Source organism: Anolis carolinensis, chromosome 3, assembly GCF_035594765.1.
Source record: "Anolis carolinensis isolate JA03-04 chromosome 3, rAnoCar3.1.pri, whole genome shotgun sequence".
Lineage (NCBI taxonomy): Eukaryota > Metazoa > Chordata > Lepidosauria > Squamata > Dactyloidae > Anolis > Anolis carolinensis.
Genome location: NC_085843.1, coordinates 20,868,254 through 20,887,515, shown reverse-complemented (window position 1 = coordinate 20,887,515; position 19,262 = coordinate 20,868,254). Strand labels below are relative to the sequence as shown.

At 39.8% G+C, this 19,262-nt stretch overlaps 1 long non-coding RNA gene across 1 annotated transcript in view; it reads left to right on the top strand.

The window, feature by feature from the left end:
• The first annotated feature begins 5,042 nt into the window (after positions 1–5,042).
• LOC134297343 (uncharacterized) overlaps positions 5,043–19,262 on the top strand; it is a 40,062-nt gene continuing 25,842 nt past the window's right edge. The window contains exon 1 of the long non-coding RNA XR_010004051.1: positions 5,043–9,179. This is a non-coding gene — a long non-coding RNA (uncharacterized LOC134297343). The remainder of the gene's footprint in view (positions 9,180–19,262) is intronic.

Here is a 19,262-nt window from a genome sequence, read left to right as displayed (position 1 = left end):
GTTGAAACTTGCTACAGTAGTAGGACAAATTTACCATGCTTTGGCCATCAAGTTTCATGTTTTACTATCCATGGAATTTTAAGAAATTATTAAAGCTTTTTAAAACAACTTTTTAAAAATAACCTCTCTACCTCCCTCCTCCATCAGCCTTGATTGGCTGAGAGGTACAGGTTTAGCTTCCCTAGTATTGACACACAACCACATAACTTTGCACAGGTTTCTATACTATTATTTTCTTAACTCCTCTTTCCAGGTTCCATGACTGTATATATTATAATAATTAGGCTGTCTCTCATTGCCACAGATAGCTGCTCAAGCCCAATGCATTCTGGGAAATGTAGTTTAGTGCAGGAATGTGGCTTCTCCTCACTTCCCATTAAATTACTATAAATGGCTCCTTTCTCCCTCATTTTTAAAGCTATTGGGGTGAAACTTGCTACAATGGTAGAACATATTTATCACTCTTTGCCTATCAAGTTTCATAATGTTTCACCCATCCACTAATTTTTTGGGAATTTTCAAAGTTTTTTAAAACAACATTTTTTAAAAAGAAGACTACAAGAATGATGTCTCCGCCTCCCCCTCCCTCCTCCATCAGCTCCAACATGTTTGGCTTTGCCTCTCAGCAAGGCTTGGTCACAGCTACATCTGAAGATATCCGAGATTTAAGAATTGTAGGCTCCTTTGGATTCGAATTCTTAATATTGGGAAGGCAGTGTGAGCAGGTAGGTCAGAACTCACTTCAAAAGTGCTTTAGATTTGAATTAGATCCAAATTTAATGAAATTCTGAACCAATTGCACAAGCCTAATTGCTAGCTAGATCCTGCAGGTACTGACAGAAGTACCATTTTCTATGCAGAAAAGACTATTTATGCAAATCAACCATGGACAAATTGCACACAGAAAAAATTCCTAATTCTAGAAACTTTTATGCAGGAGTTCATATTTCTGCACTGAAATATTATTTTCCACAAATAAAATATTTTTTCCACAAAATAATCTCCTATGCAGAAAATGCTGAGTTCTGCACAAAACAACTAAGTGGAATTTTTTTCAAATAATAAGTTCTGAATTGCAAATAGTTATTGCAAATGTAGCTTTTGAAAATTTCTCATGGAAGAAAGAAAATTGCTGATATTATTTGTTACTATCTTCAAGAAGAAATTTAATAAAGAATTGCATTCATTTACCAGGTTGTGGGCCCCTGGTAGCAAAGTGTGTTAAAGCACTGAGCTGCTGAACTTGCGGACCAAAAGGTGCCAGGTTCAAACCCCGGGAGCGGAATGAGTGCCCGCTGTTAACCCTAGCTCCTGCCAACCTAGCAGTTCGAAATCTAGCAGTTCGAAAACATGAAAATGTGAGTAGATCAATAGGTGGGAAGGTAACGGCACTCCAGTGGGAAGGTAACGGCACTCCATGCAGTCATGCCGGCCACATGACCTTGGAGGTGTCTACAGACAATGCCGGCTCTTTGGCTTAGAAATGGAGATGAGCACCAATCCCCAGAGTCAGTCACGACTGGACTTATGGTCAGAGGAAAACCTTTACTTTTACCTTTTACCATGTTGAAGATTCCTAGCACAGTACCTTTTTGTTTTATTTTCCTACTAACAACGTAATCTCATGCAAAGATCCTTGGATCCAATGGGATTACATTTAGGTAAATTTGGATGGGTAAATCAATGGGTAAATCAATGGCAAAGAGTAGCTCTGAAATTATCTCCTGAAATGTGCTGACTTCTTCTTTCCAGATAAAGGGCTCACTGTCTAGCCTTTTCATACAATATTTGACAATATGTATGAACTCTATAGAACATGTGATCCATTGCTCTTTTTTCTCCCTCCACTTTGAAGATTACAATTAATTTAAGAGAAGTCAGAGTTTTACAGCAGTGACAACGTGCATTTGCTTGTACCATGGCATTTATTCTTTAGTAAATGCTAATTATGGCTATTAATATTATTCATATTCACTTAGTTATTACACACATATTGTCTCCAAAGCTGGAGAAATAGTAGCACTTCACAGAGTACTTCTGGAGAGTTTATGTTAATTCCTGAGAAACAAAATTGAATAAGGATTTGGGAAGGGCCAGCGTTTAGGAATGTAAAACTTTGACTTTGTTCATAAGCAAGGACAAAAAATTAAACTACCCTATATGATCATGCAGAAGTCTAGAAAATTTAGTTAAAATTAACCCAAAAACCCCTGGGTTGACTTATTCATTTGTCAATGTGAGTACTGTATCTTAACTGTTATATATATAAAAAAGAAACTAGCCCTTTTTCTGAATAGAGTGACAAAATGCAAGTGTCTAATCCATCCTGGGAGAATCTAAAAGAAACACTATTCCCTCTACTCTCTCCATTATGGTGCCATTTTCAGCCTTTTTTAATATCTGTGTGTGAAAATGGCAGTGGCAGCTAGGAGCAGCTGGCCTCCCAATGCAGCATGTTTTTCTTTTCCTTCTCAGTGGAATTACCCAGGTTTTGGCCCCAAAACCTGTCTTCAATTAATACATGAGGCCAACTTACACACAAGAAACCCTATATTTGGCCAGAGTGGTGGGACTAGCTGAGAAAAACCCTCTCAGTAATAGTAGTGGTGGGATTGCCTATATATAAATCCACATTTGGTAGGATAGACCTAGAAGCAGACAAAAGACCCTCCCTCCATCTGAATTGTCCCTGTCATGGGCTTGGAGGGAGAAAAGGAAAGACAGGCATAGCTCCATTAAGTTTATGCCCAATAGCAGATGGAAGGTCCTCCTTTTATCCCAACGGCAACTTCCCTAGCCTTAGAAGGAGAGAAGAAAAGACAATATCTGTTGGACTTCTTCCCCTCCCATCCTTTATTCTCCTTTCCTTTTGTGTCATACATTAATTAGGTTGTAAGCCATTGAGCGGGGGGGGGGGGGGATTGTTCTTGAAGTATAAAGAAAGTGATGGGACTATATAAATAAGGAGGAGGGAAAAGAAAACACGCAGCAGTGAGATAAAAGCTAAAACACTCAAATAAAGGATGGAACCCCCACAATTGGGGGCAACTATGGGATTCATACCTCACAACCTCTGAGGATGCCTGCCATAGATGTGGGTGAAACGTCAGGAGAGAATACTTCTGGAACATGGCCACACAGCCCGAAAGACATACAACAACCCAACTATGGGATTGTCTGAGGGGAAATCTCACAAATGATCATGCCACCCTACAGTGCCCTTTTCACTAACAACAAAGGTTTCTGTTGCTTGGGATAGCTGAATGGCTTTCAGATGGGATTCAGATATTAGATGAGAAGATAAAGCATAACCACAACCTCATGGCTCTCTGTGTTATACAGACTGTCAGCCACTTTTTATATGCAGAACACACATGAAATGAGGAAGTTCTTACCATTATTTAGATACTATCCTCCCTGTGTAAATGGAAAGATTCCTCTTGCTTGGCCCCACATTGCTTTGCCTTTCCAGCATCAGTCCCTATGCTTTGAATGGAGCTCTGACAGATAGAAATACTCATCCAGATGTACATTTTTGGCTGTTGTGAAATGTTCATTCTAATCTATAAGCATGGTGCCACAAGTGTAACAATTTCATATGGACCTATATTTAATACCAACTCAAATGCAGTCTTTGAATTAGTTAGATTTTCTTGAATTTTGATTCACCGTTCAGTTGATCTTTTCTGGTTATAACTAATCTACAGGATTCCAGCCATGTAGTTGCACATTCCTTCATAGTGTATAACAAGTTGTCATCATCAATATACCATTTGATTCCCTGGGAGTTCAAACCCAGCTGTTGTGCCTCCCCCATTTCACAATGGGACAGTAAGCATGGATAGTTGACAATTGGCAGCTAAACAATTTGTTGTACCATGTTGGTATTCATCAGATATATAATGTAATACAACTACTGTGTAAATATGTAAACATAGATTTAGACTAAACAAGCATAATGTGCTATTTTAGACAAACATCTTTATGTGCAGCTGAACAAATGAGTTGCAATCCACAAAAACCAATGCAGAAATAGTGCCCTTAAACTCTTTTAAAAAAACCCTCCTTCATTCTTTTTATCTTTATATATCTCACAAAAATACTGTAATCCTAGATATATTTATTCAAGTTATATCAGTTTCAGTCAGTTTTACAGCTAAATGTATATAGATAGGCTTACAGCCACAATTTTTAATTTAAAATTCTATCTTTTTAAATGGTAGTATGTGAAAAAAAGGAAATCTTTTACAAAAAATAAAGGGAAACTTCCTCATCTGTCCTGCTAAATCAGATGCTGTGTAGGTGGAACAGGTGTACATCAGAAATCCAATGAGAAAAGCTTGCCCTGTAATGATTGGCTGTGATGGAAATTCATGGTTGATGAATATTTGTCTGTTACACACCTGTTGAAGATGGAGCATTGGCACGGAAAAAGGTAACCATAGAAACTAACACACTTATGGCTGCCGACAGCCAAATGGTGTGCTGCTGGTGAGTGACCTGGCACAGCCTTAAGTAGGCTGCCAGCAGATCCAGTGGCAGCCAGCCCCAGCCAATCAGGGGGCAGGGCAGGTCTCGCCGATGATTGGCTGGGCGGCCGGCCACACAGCAGGAAGCCTGCCTGGTACAGGGGACTTCTGGGAAGGAGTAGCTTCTCACAGATGCAATGGTGGGAGGGCGAAAGCCCATCATCGCAATGTCCCCACCCAGTAAGTCTGGCAGGGCATTTAGTTCAGACAAATTGTCAGCAAGAAGTAAAACAGAGTTGTAAGCTGTAGTCAAAGGTAAGAAAAGTATATGAGCCTGAGGAAACTACTGCTATTCTTCAAAAAGGTGGGTTGAAAGCAATAAAACTGCCAGGGAGAGTTTGTGAATTTATAGACATGTAAGTGGCAAAGTAGGTTAAAGCACTGAGCTGGAGACCGAAAGGTCCCAGGTTCAATCCCCAGGAGCGGCGTGAGCGGCCGCTGTTAGCTCCAGTTCCTGTCAACCTAGCAGTTCGAAAACATGCCAATATGAGTAGATCAATAGGTACCGCTCTGGTGGGAAGGTAACGGCGCTCCATGCAGTCATGCCGGCCACTTGACCTTGGAGGTGTCTACGGACAACGCCAGCTCTTCGGCTTAGAAATGGAGATGAGCACCAACCCCCAGAGTCAGACATGACTGGACTTAATGTCAGGGGAAAACCTTTACCTTTTAACTAGACAACAGGAGCCTAGTTAGGTCAACTTCTCCTCTTTAATAATTTCATGGAATAACACAATCTTTCTTTTCTTTTTATTGCTCATTGAAAGATGACGATAGGTCTTCAGCATCTGCAACTTTGTTTTGATGAGTAGGACCCCATCTGTCTTAATTTAGGCTCCTCAGACTCAGAATGACCATTGTTAACAGGAGATGAAGATTTCTGGCATTGGAAATTGTCCACCTCTAGAGCATGAGCTTTGACACATTTTCTGAGAACTCCACTTGTCTTGTGGACATTAAACAGATTAAGATAACTTTTTATACTGAACAATTTTTATTGACAATTGAAGACCTATCTCTTCCAGCAGGCTTACCCAGTCTTTTTGTAATTATGAATTTTAAACTCATGTCTTGTGTTTATAGTATTTTTATCATCGTATTTTAATATACAGTGTTCCCGCACTACTTCGCGGTTCACTTTTTGTGGATTCGCTGTTTCACAGTTTTTCAATAAACTCTAAAAGACTATTATAAATCATAAAAAATTACAATTTACAGCCTAAGGAAGGGAGGAAGGAGAAGCCAAAGGGAGAGAAAAGGAGCCCAAGAGGCAACTGGAGGAGGAGGAGGCGATTTATCAACACACAATTGGTTGATAAAGACTTAAAATAGTGTATAACTACTAAAATGTATAAATATTAAAATTAATATAGCGTCCCTACTTCGCAGATTTTCACTTATTGCAGGTGGTCCTGGAACCTAATCCCTGTGATAAGTGAGGGAACACTGTACAATGTTCCATCCCTTATTGTGGGGGTTACGTTCCAGGACCACCTGTAAAAAGTGGATATCCGCGAAGTAGGGATGCAATATTTATTTTAAATTTTATACATTATTTTAATAGTTAGGTGGCCTTTCTCTCCCTTTCAAGCCCTGGGGAGGCTTGTGGGCCATTTTTCACTGTTTGCTGTAAAGCCACAACTCCCAGGATTACCGTGCCTTGGGCTCTGGCATTAATTTGCCCATCCTGGGGAGCCAGTGAAGCTTTCCCTACCAGCGCCAGCAGGCCCCTTGCTCTGTGCCCACCATGTTGCTCTGGCTACTTCTTCTCCTCCACGTTTCCCGGCATGGCCCAGCTGGAGCAGCGTTCCTTCTTCCCTGGCTGCAGGAGCAGAGGCAGCCAGAGCAACATGGTGGGCATGGAGCAAGGGGGCAGCCCTGAGGAGGAGAAGCAGCAGCAACAACAACCATAAGAAGATCCAACCAGTTTCCCACAAAACAGCAAGTCCGCAAAAAGTGAATTGCAAAGTAGCAAGGGAACACTGTATGTATTTCATAGAAATACGTTTTAATATGTGTGTTTTTTCTAATGTTTTGTAATTATGTTTTTTAACTGTGTTGTGCCCTGCCTTGAAGAGAGGTGAGTAAGAAATTATTATTATTATACATGAGTATACACATACATTATATTGTGAATATGCATTAGGACCTTAAATATCTTCTTCACTGGTATAAAAATCACCAGGCACTAGTTATAGCTCCTCTGCCTATGCTGTGCTTTTCCTCCTTGAATACTTTGCTAGACCATTTTGGACAGTCTAGGTAAAAGAAAGCATAGTCATATTTTTAAAATGTTTATGCAAAGTTTTCTTGAACAATACCCACTGTTTCAAAGATGCAAAATTTTGGATACAAAATTTCAACAAGGCATGTTCAGGTTTTCTTTTAAATTAAGAGTTAGAAATAATTTGATGTCATCAACATTAAGTGTTTTAGTGATATCAAATTAAGTATGTCAGTGATGTCAAACCTATGGATGAGAGAACTGGACCATAAGAAAGGTGGAGCAAAGGAAGATAGATGCATTTGAACTGAGGTGTTGGAGGAAAATTCTGAGAGTGCCTTGGACCACAAGAAGAGTCAACCAGTCCATACTCCAGGAAATAATGCCCGACTGCTCCCTGGAAGAAAGGATATTAGAGGCAAAGATGAAGTACTTTGGCCACATAATGAGAAGACAGGAAAGCTTGGAGAAGATAATGATGCTGGGGAAATGGAAGGAAAAAAGAACAGGGGGCAAACAAGAGCGAGATGGATGGATGTTATCCTTAAAGTGACTGGCTTGACCTTGAAGGAGATGGGGGCGGTGACAACTGACAGGGAGCTCTGGCGTGGGCTGGTCCATGAGGTCACAAGAAGTTGGAAGCAACTGAAAAAATAAACAGTAACATTAAGTATTGTTACACTTGTATTTCTCTTCAGCTGTTTCCTCTATAGAGTTCAAGGGCTATTATACAGTATTATACAGGTAGGTTAAGATATGCCTAACCTCAACAGAGTATCTCATGACATTTCAACACAGCTCATGCATCACTTGATTTCAGCAGATGCCTTCAGTCTGCAATGACAGTTAGCCATTTTGAAGCAACCTCCCCCCTCTCTTCCTTCTGAAAGTACAGCAGAATCCTTTTTAGTGCTGAAAACATACCCACAGTTTCACTTACCTGCACCTGACAGAAAAGGTTTTTTTCTAGGAATGTGTTACATCATCTAAGCAATTCTATAGTATGCTTCCCACAGAAGTTACCTTGGATTTGAGTTGGAGACAGGAATCTCCATGTCTTCCACACAATTCTCTGGTATGTCTGAACCAGAAGTAAGATAATTTAAAGACATTTTGTTGTATCTACAGTTTCACATAACTGTGGTCTATATGTTCCACAGATACAAAATCATCTTATATATTAGGTACATTGATAGTTTACAAAGTTCATTCAACAGCATGCAGCGGGTAGAAAATGTATCACAACTATTCTGAGACATCCCCTTTAATAGCTGTTCCCCAGTAACCATTATTTTTGAACAATTGTGAGGGAGAAACATTTTCATGTTCTACCTGTGCACTTTTTACTGGTTTCTGCTGGCTACTGTAGGAACAGAGTGATGGATTGGATACTATTTTAGACTGATCTGGGGCGGGGGGTGGCTTTTGTTCTTATGTGTTTTACTGTCCTCTCACATTCCTGTCATCCAAGCTAGGGGTAGTGGAGAAGGATGAAAGAAGGAACCGTCCATATTTTCAATGCCTTTTTGTGACATTTCTAATGTGGATGGTTGTGTATAGATTGTGCCTACTACCTCCATTTTTCAAAAAATGTCTGTAGAATTTCCAATTGATACATTCATTACAATAATTATTTTTTTTAAAAAAAATGCATTTGTTGTCTGTGCATTGTTTTAATGGGAATGTGGGAGATGACATGTGTTTCTTTTCAGCAGCTGCTAAAACCCAATCTTTAAAAGAGTGTGAGGGAGAGAACACACATTTGAAGTGCCAAGTGCATTTAAAATGAGATGTATAAAAGCCTTTAAAAAAACCAACCCCACATAATTTTAGGGTGGATGTGGAAGTCCTCTGTTCTTTTTATGAAGCGTGATCATAAATCAGTGCCTTTTGAATCTCTCTCCATGCTCAAGGCTAAGGAGAGCCTCGCACTTTGGTCTCTCTTCATGCACTAAGTGGCCAGGGTCTTTGTCACTTTCTGAAATTATTCATTCTGGCTCAGCTGTGCTCCTGCACAAGAGCAGCTGGCATACAAAACAGGCAAGGGCTGGTTGAAGGAGCTTCTGTTTGACAGCTGATTAAGGCCACAAAATACAGCAGGGATGTCAGTTACAGTGCATGGGCTGAATGGATTCTGAATCCACAAACTGTACATTTTAAAATTATGAGATGACTTCACAATAATTGCTGCATGTCGAAGATTACTTTGCCAATCTTGGAACTTGGCCATTTTGTTGGTGGTGTCTAAGTAGCTGGTGGTGACCTGGAATATTTCAGGCGTATTTCTGTCAACACATTTGAAACCTTAGAAAACAAGACAGACAGGCATTGCCAGACTTTGATGCATACAAGGATTTCAATGCATACAGAGACCACTCCACTTGTTGGACCTGTAAAGACTACAAACAAAGTGCAACAAATGACAGGTAATAACATTTCAATTCCCATTAAAAACAGAAAAAGAACTTTTCTTGAGATTCAGCAATCCCTGTCCTATATGAAGTTTATTGTTCCCTTCTTAGGCAGAGAACATTGAACGTGTCAAGGGGTCTCTGTACTATTATATCTGAAAAATCTATTACATGCCGTATAGGTAAAATGTGCCAAATTGTAGTCCAATGAAAGTGTTTCACCTTTCATTGCCACTGCTCTTGTTACAGAGATCTGAATTCCTCTTCCACACTGATTCCCTCACGTATTCAGAGTCATACATAGTCCCTACCTCAATATAATTAGAACACTGCAGCAATGCTTTCCACTATCATCATAATTTGTAATATGTAGTCTTGGTGTCCTGGAGATTTCAGAACCCATGGAAACCAATTGTTCAATCCTTTACAAGCATTCTTTAGAAAACCTTCCTCTTCCTCTTCCAACATACCTATTTTTGGCCTAAGTCCAGCCTCCTACATACATATCTGCATGTAGATGTTCACTACAGTAAGCCATGCACTCTTACTTAAAGTAAATCCAGGACGCTGCCTCACACAACCATACTATGTTTCATGTGTGCAGACAGAATCAGAGAAGGTTTAGATATCATTGTCCATAGCCAAACACACAATCAATGACATTAGCACCATTGGGGTTCTCCATCGGTCCTAGCACTTCTTTTCTCATAGTGCATGGGGAAGAATGCTCACCACATGCTTCTCTGAACTGGCCGGCTTGTCGTAAAGCATAGAATGGCAGTGTTAAGTGGCTTTGGGTCTTTACAGCAAGTCCAGAGGGGAGCTCTATGAGCTGCTCAGAAGAAAGAAACAAAACCCTACACATGTTCCAAAAAAGAACATCCATATGAATAAGAAACACAAGTGTAGATGTCCCTCAATGAATCCCAGCCTCTTTCCCCTTGACTGTGTTTTCAAGGGCTCATGTCTGATGGATTCTTTTCAGTGTGTAGTCCCTGGGGAGGTTCCTGTCTTCACACACAAAGTAAATGACACTTTAAAAAATCTTATTAAACATTCCTGGCATCAACCACTAAAAAGAACTATATGAGTATACCAAAAGCTATGCTTGTACAGAAAAATGTATTGTGTCTTGCACCGGCAGAATTCAAGATGATGTTAACAGATTAAAAAGATGGGCCGAAACTAACAAAATGAAGTCCAACAGGGACAAATGCAAGATACTCCACTTCGGCAGAAAAAATGAAATGCAAAGATACAGAATGGGGTACTCCTGGCTCAACAGCAGTACGTATGAAAAAAATCTTGGGGTCCTCATGGACAACAAGTTAAACATGAGCCAACAACGTGATGCAGCGGCAAAAAAGCCAATGGGATTTTGGCCTGCATAAATAGGAGTATAGTGTCTAGATCCAAGAAAGTCATGCTCCCCCTCTATTCCGCCTTGGTCAGGCCACACCTGGAATACTGTGTCCAATTCTGGGCACCACAATTGAAGGGAGATGTCAACAAGCTGGAGTGTGTCCAATGGAGGGTGACTAAAATGATCAAGGGCCTGGAGAACAAGCCTCATGAGAAATGGCTTAAAGAGCCAAGCATGTTTAGCTTCTAGAGAAGGCTGAGAGGAAACATGATGATGGCCATGTATCAATATGTGAGAAGAAGTCATACAAACGAGGGAGAAAGCTTTTTTTTCTGCTGCCCTGGAGACTAGGATGCAGAACAATGGCTTCAAATTCCACCTGGAAATTAGGAAGAACTTCTTAACTGTGAGAACTGTTCAGCAGTGGAACTCTCTGTGTGGTGGAGGCTCCTTCTTTGGAGGCTTTTAAACAGAGGCTGGGGGGCAATCTGTCAGAGGTGCTTTGAATGCGATTTTCCTGCTTCATGGCAGGGGTTTGGACTGGATGGCCCATGAGGTCTCTTCCAATTCTATGAGTCTGTGACTGGAATGAGCAATTTGGTATGAAATGAAGTCCTCTGTTTCAATGAGTTATAGAATTATAGAGTTAAAGGAGATCACATGGGCCATCCAGTCCAACCTTCATCATGCAGGGGAAACACAATTAAAGCATTGCTGGCATATTGTCATCAAGCCTCTGTTTAAAAGCCTCCAAATAAGGAGCTTCCACCACATTCCAAGGCAGAGAGCTTTATTGTTGAACAGCTCTCTTACAGTCAGGAAATTTTTCCTAATGTTCAGGTGAGATCTTCTTTCCTGTAATTAGAAACCGTTGCACACATTTCCTGAAGATGAGTCTTCACAGCCATCCCACTTCTTCAGACTTTGAAATGCCCAGGGAAGTAGGATGCCACCCACCCATTCCCCTCCCCCTAGCTCCTGATTTACCTCCTAAAACTTACAGAAAAAGGTCCCTGGCCACCATAGAGCCTCTCTTCATGTCCTTATGGTGTGAGACAATGATGCCTGAGGAGACGGGGGGGGGGGGGGGGAGGGGGGTTGCAAAGGGTTTTCTTCCTCACAGATCTCATCTCATCAGGTGTCATTTTCTTGCACCACAAGGATATGAGGAGAGGCTCTATGGCAGCCAGGGACCTTTTCCACTAAGTTTTGAGGGTAAATCAGGGGCTTTTGGTGGCTTCATGATATCTCAATTTCAATCAGGATAGCATGTAGTCCCTCTGGGAGGGAAATCTCAGGGTGTGGGAGGGGGGTTACAATGCTGAAGTGGGTTTGGCACTGTCTGGAAGCCCCCTTCATTTCACTAACCTCCATATTAAGGTTTTGTAAATGTTTACAAATTCAGATTCAAAATGATCCAGAACAAAATTCTTACACTATCCACAGGGCAACGAACCAGCAGAAGTGTCTCACTTTGCAAATTTGGCAATCAGGGATGGGTGGACATTTTATTGTGTTGAACTGAAATTTAGCAAAGTTCAAAAAACATCAATATGGGGGAAAGTGTAATTGACAGATGTCACGTTGTTCTATGAAGTTCACTTTTCCCATATTGATGGGGTTTATTTGGATAAATTTCAATTCAGTAGAGAACAGGAATGAATTCCCACCCATCTTTGTTTGAAGGACAGTTGAAAACCCAGCCAGAAATTCAGGTGTGGATGGTCTTGGGGTAATGTCTGGGTAGTATTGTGAGCAATGGAAACATCAAGGAATTGGTTTCCTGCTCCGTCTGTTTCTTTACAGAAGATAAACCAAAGCAAAACCCTGCCACTAAATCTGCAGTTTGAGAAGTTTTGAAGCAGCTCCATGACTGAATTGAAGACTCGTCATGAGCTCCTGTAAGTCACCCTGAGCATCCTAACAGAAAAAAATGAGATTTTAGTTGAATCAAACCATCAATCATTTTAAGCAAATACTTTTGCACAAGGAAAGGTTTTCTTTGACAAATAGAAGTGAAGGGTGAATGCCCTTCATTTGGTAAAATATTTGCCTAAAATAATACAGGTAGTCAAGAGAGGAATACATAATGCTACAGTGGAGGTGATGGCTTGCAGCATCAAAGCACAAGGACATACAAGTTAATAATGACACTGTTGTAATTTATAACTCTGCTCAAATTTTTCATTTTAACTCACCTATAATCCAAAGTTTGTCAGAGCTATGTTTCTTAGATAACAGCTTCAAGAGTCCTCAGACAGGACTACTAGCCATGTTGCCTAGGGAATTCTGGCAAATGTATTATTGCCACTGGGAGCATGAAGGATTGACCTATTAACAGTGAGTATGTGTGATTGGAATGCAATATATATAGTAGCTTGGTTTCAAATTGATTATGAAGAACTATTAATTTTACAAAGGATTTGATCCTGCTATAGCAGTAGTTCCCAACATTTGGGCCTCCAGGTGTTTTGAACTTCAACTCCCAGAAATCCCAGACAGCTTACCAGCTGTTAGGAACTGTGGGAGCTGAAGTCCAAAACACCTGGAGGCCCAAAGGTTTGGAACCACTGTGCTATGAATTCACATTTTAGACCCGGGGCACATATTCACTGCTTATTTAATGCAGTTTGAAGGCAGCTGGACAGTGCAGGGTTTATATGATGCACATTGTGAATGTGTGCAACAATATGCATTAAGGTCTTTTAACTGAGATAAGCAGTTAGGGGATATTCTGAAATAGAGTTTGTGATGTGCATCAGCACGCCTAGGAGTAAAAATCCCATTGCATGCTGAAACTGATTCTAGGCTGCATTAATAGGCGTGTAGTGTCTAGATCATGGAATGTAATAGTCCTACTCTATTCTGCTTTCATCAGATTTCACCTGGAATATTGTGTCCAGTTCTGGGCAAAGGAATTCAAGAAGGATATGTCCAGAGAAGGGCAACCAAAATGATCAAAAGTTTGAAACCATGCATTATGAGGACCAGTTGAGGGACCTGGGTGTATTTAGCTTGGAGAAAAGAAGACTGAGAGGGGGAATAACAGTCTTGTTTAAGTACTTGAAAGGATGTCACATTGAAGATGGGACAAGATTTTTTTTGGCTGCTCTGGTGACTAGAGGCTTCATCAGATAGGGCAATGTTAGTGTCCTAGGATGCTTCCATCCTCTTTTGGGGATGGAGCCCCATGCCAGCCCTCACACAACATCATGTGACTTCCAGAGAAGGCCCTGCCCCCAAGAACGGGTCCTCACAGGAGGACTACACTTCCCATTTGTGATGGGGAAAAGTGTCGTGAAGAGCAAGCTGCACACAGGGTGACAGATTCACCCCACTGCCCCCTCTGTCCAGCGGCAAAGCACGATGCTTCAACTGGCCTTTGTGATGAGGTCATAGGACAGAGCAATTAATTCAAATTTCAGGAGAAAATATTCCACCTAAACATTCAGAAAAACTTCTAGATGTTAAGAGCAGTTAGACAGTTGTATATGTTGCCTTGGAGCATGGTGTAGTCTCCTTCTCTGGAGGTTTTTAAGCAGAGACTGTATGGCCTTCTGTCTGGATGTATTTGATTGTGTGTTACTGCATGGTGAGGATGACCCTTGTGGTCTCTTCCAACTGTGATTATGTGGTTCCATGATTGAAGGATGGATACTCTGATGGTCTGTAGAGGCACAATGGACATGAGGGGAGGTGAAAAAATACCTGATTCCTCCATTGCTGTGAAGCTACAGCAACTGTGGCTCCTGAAACCCAGTTTGACACCAGCCTTTGCAGTGTGAATAAGTACCATCCAGACCTTAAACCACTTTCACGACCTTCTATCTAATAATTCGAACACCAAAATTGCTTCTTTCTCTGTCAGTTTCACACCAACCTATGTGATCAGTGTAAATGTGCCTACTTCTTTGGATTTCCTTAAAGTACAGTATATAGCTATCGTGGATCTCATTACAACTTCCTGGAATTGCTACTACATCATCATAAATACATTACTGGTCTTCTTGGCAAGTTTCTAGTCCCACTTTCCTGTTAGTAGTCATCAAGTATTTTTTGAAGGAATCAAAAACAAACAACACCCCCCCCCTCCACACACACACACACACACACACACACACACACACACACAATTCTCTTTTTCCTTAAGCTTTTCCTTATCCAGGCAGAATGCAGTTTTTCAAAAGTATTTATTTATTCTGCTTGCTACTTTGTTTTCCCTGGGGTCCTTTCTCTTCTCACAGGCTGACAAAGAGATAAAGAAAGTCTGAGTCCAGATGCACAGTAGGAGCTCTCTGAAAAGTCGTCTGGCTAGTGGGATGTGAGAACATGCCCTTCTGCTAAGTCTGTTTGGCTCTGGAGAGGTTTCTGTGAGTTTACATGGCGACACAGCTTGCCATGTACAAACTCTGAAATGTGTTTAAAAATAAAAGATTTAATTGCACGTGGCATTTCAGAGCCTCCTGCTGCAGGCAGTTTCCCCTCACTACAGAGTAATATCTGCAGTGACACTTGTAGAGATTCTTTTCTACAGACTGGAAAAAGAAAGCAAAAATGAGTGCATTTGCCTGTTAGTTTCCCCCCCAATTAGAACTGACCATTGCAACAGAATCTTTCATTGAAGATGAAATGCTTAGAAAGCTTGCCAGAGCTCTTAAAATATGCAATGGCTCTGTTCCTCTCACCCCTGACGAAAGTAGTTAGGCTTCTTGCAAAGCTTGGAGAATTTACTTTTTTCCCATGTTCAATGCCAGAGTTTGAGAGTAGTCATCCAAAAAAGTAATTCCCCCAACTTTGAATATTTGGATTACATTCTATAAATATTATATGTCTTAATTCTCTCCTCTTCCCAAATTTTATCCCAAATGATTTCTCCCCTTTGTTCCCAAATGTATTAACATTGCCAAGAATGAAACATTGGTAATCATTCACATCTTAGAACTCATATATTTTCTGTGTTTACATTCCTTTTCTGTTTTTGCCTGTTCCTTTTCTTTGGAGGCCAAAAGCATTTTTAGATGTTCCATTGAACATGCCAGAAATGTTGAGACTGAAAAGAAATTTCATTTTGAGGAGCAAAATTCTTATTTGGAAAAGCAAACTACAGGAAAGGAGATTCCACTTGAACATCAGGAAGAACTTCCTCACTGTGAGAGCTGTTCGACAGTGGAACTCTCTCCCTGGGGCCGTGGTGGAGGCTCCTTCCTTGGAGGCTTTTAAGCAGAGGCTGGATGGCCATCTGTCGGGGGTGCTTTGAATGCGATTTCCTGCTTCTTAGCAGGGGGTTGGACTAGATGGCCCATGTGGTCTCTTCCAACTCTACTATTCTATGATTCTATGATTCTAAATGCTATCATGTTAACGCCTTGGTGTTGCATCCTAAGAGATCATCATGCTGTACATCCATACTCACATAGGCTATTTCTACAGTGCAGAATTATAATGATTTGACACCACATTTTCTGTGGTGGTTCAATGCTATGGGATTCTGGGAATTTGTATGTCTGTGAGATATTATTCACTCTTCTCTGTCAGAGAGCTCTGGTGCTACAATAAACTATAAACCCCAGGATTCCATAGACTGGAGCCAAGTCAGTGGAAGTGGTTTCAAACTGCTATAATTCTACAGAGTTGAAGGTCTCATAATTGCACAATGGCTGGAATGAATACTGATTGTGGGATGATTGTATATCTGCCAATATGTCTTTTTAATTTCCGATTATGTAATGAGAAACACACATAATGGTGATGTCTGCATTCCTAGTGATACATCATCCTAGAATTCTACTAGAGTAGAACCATTGTATCAATTGTTGAATGGTGTGTCAACATATAGGTAAATCTAATTACTTCAGTGCTGCACATTACTTGGGACTAGTGTTGCCATATTTTCAAAATAGCAATAGAGGACAGCTATACTTCATAGCACACAGAGTTGACAAGGAGAAAGCAGCCATTAACACATTTGTGTGCTACCCAAATACCAAATGGAAGTGTTTATTTCAATTAAGATAACCATGTGTTTCTCAGAAAGACTAACATATTGTCCATTTTCACATATTCACATGTATTGCTGTCCTTAGGAAGGGCTCACACCTCAGAATATGATAAAGCTTTGGCATTCAGTTCAGTCTACATAAAAGGAAAAAGATTTCTGACCCTAAAAGAAGGGATATCTCTTATAATAAGGGACACCTTCCAGTTTTATAAGGGAACTTTCCAAACCTGAATAAAGATTATTCTTTGTAATAAAGGGGACTTGGCAACCCTAGTTTGAAGCAATGATAGGATTTGAAGACACGTGAAATGATTATTACGCAAATGGAATGCCAATCATGATCTGAATATTCACTGCACAATGAAACCCCCCTCCCCCAAATGTCTAAGGAAAGTTACATATGTATATGATACCAACAGAACACAAAACATATATCTCAAATATGAGAACTGGTATGTGTTGGACAATGTCTCTGGAGACCAGGGTTTGAATCCCAACTCAGCCATAAAAATCCATATGGTTGACATTGGGCAAATTATGCTTTCTCATCCTCAGAGAAAATCAAAAGCAACCCCCTTCTAGATACTTGCTTAAAATTATAATCTGGCAAAAAAACTGAGCTAATGGGGATTTTTGCTCCACTAAAATGAGATTGTATGAGCAAAGATACAACAAAAAATGGGTGCCCAGCTTCAGAACCCATAGTAAAATATGTCTGGCCACAATTAGAGAATAAATAGACCTTTAAATACAAAAGCACCAGACCTCTCCAGTGTTACAATTTGAATGGTGCAATACAAGCAAGATTGTGATGGAAATAGATCTTGATCCCAGTCACTTAAAAGAGTAACTAGCTTTGAAGTGTCCACAGATCCACTGAAGGAATCACTATAATCAAATGTTACTGTGCTGCTTCATCTGCATGCTAATTCTATTGATTTTATTCAGCGCCCTGGCCTATATATGGTAATATGGAACTGCTGGGAAATGGGAAAGGACGGATTAAAAGACACAAAATCAATAATCTCTGCCTGAAAATTTGGCATTGTTGTACAAATGAGCAGGGAAGAAAAATGAGCTGAAAAATTCCTCTGCAGCCAGAAATAGGTGAAACTCGGAATTCAAAGATCTTGGTGACAGATAGATTTAAAGTGGAAGGCACAAAGGAGAGGGAGGGTACATACAGTGCTACTTTCTTTCAGCTTCTGGAAATAGTTTACTCATCGGTCAGTGGAATTTTATTTTCTGAGGATCACATTTAGTTGCAGTATCCACTAGAGATGGAAAGTATATTGGCCAGAATTCTATCACCTTTTACTTAACGTGACTTTTCATATACTTACCGAAGTAGAAGAGGTGTTAAGAAATCCAGTTACTGAATTGAGAATATGTATCCTGAGACATGTGTAAGAGTCCCCAATGTGCATTGGGACTAATGTCCATTGATGTGCAATGCATAGCAGTGCACATGAGTGTGTATTGTGCAACAAACACTATTAACTACACTGCAGTAATGTACCAGCAGCCCTCTACTGGATGCCGATATTACAAAACTGACTAATTATAATTCCCCAAAACATAAGTCCATTTACAAAGACATAACTTCCATACAAGAGTCTAGTTGTTTATTATTATGCATGGAAATGGATTTTCTGATTCTATGTCAGGAAAACCTTTGGGGAAGAATAATAGACCAGCCAAATTCTTACACATTTTTCTGTTAGTATTTGAAACTTCCGAAATGCTGTAGAGGAATTATTTAATATAGGAAAAAATATGGGTTTTGTTCAAAAGAACTCAGTGGAGAAATGTAAATTTAGCTGGTAAATCCGATGCATCCCAACACGTGCAAATATAAATCAAATATTAGCCTTTGACTTTTTTAAAGTGACAGGATGTGATAATGCTCTTTAAAAAATAGGAAAATAAAAGGTAAGAATTGAATATGAAATCCTTTCATGTTATATATGTGTGTGTGAGAGAGTGTGAGTGTGTGTGTGTGTGTATGGATAGAGTATGTATTACTATTAGCTGAATATACACTCTCCTCTAGAGATGTAATTCTTTACTAATTTTCATCTTGACAGAAGCAAGAAGTATTTTTAACAGTTCTCTTTTCACTGTTAGAAAGCCTTTGAAAACCAATGGGTTTTTTTTTTCATGGTGCTAGGAACAGCTTTTTCCCCAAGCAGCTTTTTCTGCACAGAAAGTAATATTTCTGTGGGAAATATTGTTTTGTGCATAAAATGCTATTTCTATTGCAGTAATACTGTTTTCTTCACAGAAGTACTATATGCAAATTTTGCACAGAGGACGTTTTGAACTATGCAAATTCTGTCTGCTCAATTTGAGAATTTTCTCATCAAAGTTTTTCAGCACTCAAAATGTTTCAAAGAGATTTTTTTTAAAGAATTTTAATCATATTTATTAAATTACATTTCCACAAAATAGTAACATTGTGACTGAGAAAGCAAAAGAAAAAAATACATACTAGAAACAAATGGGAAACAACACAATCAACAAACAGATTCAAGTACTTATTTTAAAAGAAAAAAGGACTTCCTGCTTTTTTGCTAGTGATGTACATTTTAACTATAAAGTAACTTTATTAATTTATTTCTTTTACATATTTTAAAATATTCCTTCTCCTATACTCTTCGCTCTCAGAGGATGTACACTTTTGGCTATTTAGTATGGAGAAAATGATCAGTCTGTGCTTATGACTCCATCAGGAGAA